The sequence below is a fragment of the Corvus brachyrhynchos genome, unplaced genomic scaffold, assembly GCF_000691975.1.
Source record: "Corvus brachyrhynchos isolate BGI_N302 unplaced genomic scaffold, ASM69197v1 scaffold220, whole genome shotgun sequence".
Taxonomy (NCBI): Eukaryota; Metazoa; Chordata; class Aves; order Passeriformes; family Corvidae; genus Corvus; species Corvus brachyrhynchos.
Window position 1 is genome coordinate 5,644,425 of NW_008236209.1, and position 3,188 is coordinate 5,647,612.

At 57.8% G+C, this 3,188-nt stretch overlaps 1 protein-coding gene across 1 annotated transcript in view; it reads left to right on the plus strand.

The window, feature by feature from the left end:
• Nucleotides 1–35: 35 nt before the first annotated feature.
• The window catches only part of P2RY4 (pyrimidinergic receptor P2Y4), a 5,185-nt gene continuing 2,032 nt past the window's right edge, over nt 36–3,188 (plus strand). Inside the window, exon 1 of the mRNA XM_008641671.2 lies at nt 36–71. The gene's annotated coding sequence lies outside the window, so the exon portion shown is untranslated. The remainder of the gene's footprint in view (nt 72–3,188) is intronic.

Here is a 3,188-nt window from a genome sequence, read left to right on the forward strand (position 1 = left end):
GCCCGCGCGCGGCGTGCGGACCAGGCGGCCCCGGTGGGGGCCCCCCTCCGGAGAGAGCCGCCGGTCTGCAGGTGAGCCGGGACAGCCCCTGTTTGGTGACAGCCGGGACAGCCCTGCCATGGTCACGCAGTCCCAGCTGGGCTCCGGGGACGAGGGACAGAGGTGGGATCTGCAGGGCTGGATGGGTGCAGGGTGGGGTCAGCCAGTTCTCACCAGCCCTCCGCCACCCTCAAATCCCTCTGTACAGCCTCCTCTCTAACACGCCGCCTCCTTCCTCTGTCACCGAGGGCCTTCATCCTCCCCGGTGTGGCCCCCTCCTCTCCTTCATCCTCCTCTACATCCCCCAAATCTCTGTTTCCTCATGGGCTGAAGCTGCCCTGGTGCTGCCGTGGCTCAGCCTGACACCGTGGGCTCCTGCCCATTCCCAGGGGGACAGGGACAGCCCAGCAAGGGTGGAAGGGACCCCTCACCCCCACCCTGCCCAGGGTCACCTCGGGGCAGGGGATGGGGTGGACAGCGAGGGAAATGCCCGACCCTACTGGTGTCCCCGGGGAGGTGTCCCGACAGAGCGTGCCTTGGCTGCTCTTCCAGGCGAAGGGAAGGATTGGAATTAGGTCACATCCCCTTGTGCCGGGGCTTTGGCTGCATCAACCACGTGGTGATTAGGGACAAGGGTCCTTTTGCAGGATGTTTTGCATAATTTCCCCTTGTTTTGCAATTTCCAAGGGCTTAGTCGAGGAGAAAAGCCCTGTTTTTCCCATGCTCCAGCAGCAGCCAGTCCCAGGCTCACCCATCCCTTGGCAGCTGCTCCAAAATCCGCTCTCAACTCCCCTCTCCGAGCTCCTGCCTGCTGCTCTATGATCCCCAACACCACGATTCCCATCCTGTCCCACCAGCAGGGCTTTGGCTCTGGGGCAGAGTCTGCTCTGGTGTTGTTCCACTCCTTCATTTTATTGGAGCCTTTCCAACATCTCCATGAATCCCCAGGGCTGGGGGAACCCTTGGATGTCACCAGGACTGGTGCTGCCAGTGGGGCCAAAGGACCGTTCTGGCTGGGCACGTCTGCAGGACCAGGAGCTGGGGAAAAGCTGCCATTCCTGTGGCAAGGGCATCACGTGCCCTCAACGTGTGCCCCATGGCTGGCCCCTGCCCCTTCCCACTGGCCCATGGCTACTGCTGTGTTTTCCACGCTCCTTGGCTGCTTCCTGGGGAACATCAGGGGCCAGTCCATAGGCACCATGGGGGGATGTGTCTGTCATGGGCAAGGGATTCCCCAGCATTCCTTGTGGATCCACAAAATGGGCAGAACAGGAGCACCACCTCTTCCTGCAGCACCTTCCATCTCCCTGCTCCAAGTCCTCTTCCTGCAGGACATTCCATCTCTCCAGCTCCACGTCCTTCTCCTGCAGTGCCTTCCATCTCCTGCTCCAACTCTTGGCTCACACCTCGATCCCTCCTCAAAAACCCACGGCCAAGGATAGTTTTGCTTGGAATGTCTGCAAGGAATAGGAATGGGGCTGGTGGTGATGTGTCCTCAGGCTGGACTGATATGAATCAGTAATTTCAATCACTGATTTTGGTTGTGACTAAGATGAGGAAGCAAGAAACCTGTTGAGATATAACTTGCCAAATGTCATCTTCTTCTGCATTTCTGTTTTTTCGGGGGTTAACCTCAAAGGAATGTGCTTGGGAATGGTTAAATCCCACTGCTGACTGCGCTCAGGCTGTATCAGCTGCCAGAAGCTGGGTGCCTGTGCTCTCCTCTGAGCAGTCCAGCACTCCATAGCTGCTCAGGATTTTTCCCTATGCATTTCTCCCACTCGATAGTTAATTTTTATTTACTGTCTTCTCCATATCTTAATTGTTTGGTGACCTGTGTCAGGGATACTGATTTTGGACACTGAACCTGCAGCAGCTCCACTCTGGTCAGGCTCAGGGCTTTGTGCTCCCTTGCACTCAGAGGTTGGAAGAGGAAATTGAATCTCCTGGTCCCTCATGTCCTCAGCAGCTTGGGGACATGTGGCTGCTGGGCCAGGACCACCACTGGCACCTCGCTTGCAATCTCAGGTTCTCCTACCGCTTGTTTTCCCTCCTGGCTCTGGGAAAACAAACCAAGTTGTTCCCCACTGTTAATATTTGATCAGGACCTGCCTGTTGCTCTCTGAACTCATCCCTGTGATAACGGCAGGAGCTGTGGCGGGCCGGCAGCCGCAGGGTGTTGGATGTGGGCCCGGAGCTCAGCCCGCAACTCAAACAGAGCCCCGGGAGCGCCGGTGGAGGGGCCCAGCCCCGCTGTCCCATCTGCCTGCTGAGTCATTTATGAGCACCTCTGTCAACCCCGGGTGTCTCTGCAGGCAGGGCGTGGCAGGGATGATCCCACAGATACACCCTGTGGGATATTCCCGCTGGGAGAAACCTGCTCATCCTCACGGCAAAGGGAAAGGGGAGGGGGATGATGAGGGAGCCAAGGGATGAAGGAGCCTGAGAGGACATGTCCTTCCACCTTGTAGCACCAGCTCCAGCCAACGTGCATCCCTGAGCCCCGAGTCCTCCTCTGTCCTGGTGCCTGTCACCTCCTGTGTGAGCTCTGAACAAAGAGATCTAGAAGATGCTGCAGCATTCTCTCCATCAAATATGGTTTTGGCTACACCCTCATCTCCACCAGCAGCACAGCAGCTCCTGCTCTCCGGTTACTCATGCAAGCATCCATCCTCGGTTGGAGGAATTATTTCACCAGGAATGGTGGAGGGTGTGGTCAAGGCACAGGCAGCCCTCACCAGTCCTTTGCTGGACACCATGGTGGTGGCAGAACCTCCCTTTTCCCTCGAGAGTTCTGAACTTTGACAGCTTGTCCTCATGCCGACTTCCCAGGAGTTCCCAGATCCCAGCCTTTGATCCTATTGCTTGCAGGAGGGAATGTCCTGCCGGCCTTGTGAACTTGCTCTGCCATGAGCTGGGACATGGCTCCAGCAGCTCCTCTCCACAGGGCTCAGTTCATCCCTTCCCTACGGACAGCACCCGGCGGCTCCTCGCTGTCCAGGGACACTCTCTCCCAAAGGCTCCTTTAACAGCCCCTGCAGGACTTCTCTGGGTCACAGCATTCCCCCGGACAAGCCTTTCTTCTCCTCCCGCCTTTCTTCTCCCAAGGAGCCCTTCGGGAGCAGCGACATTGTCAGGATGGTGCACAT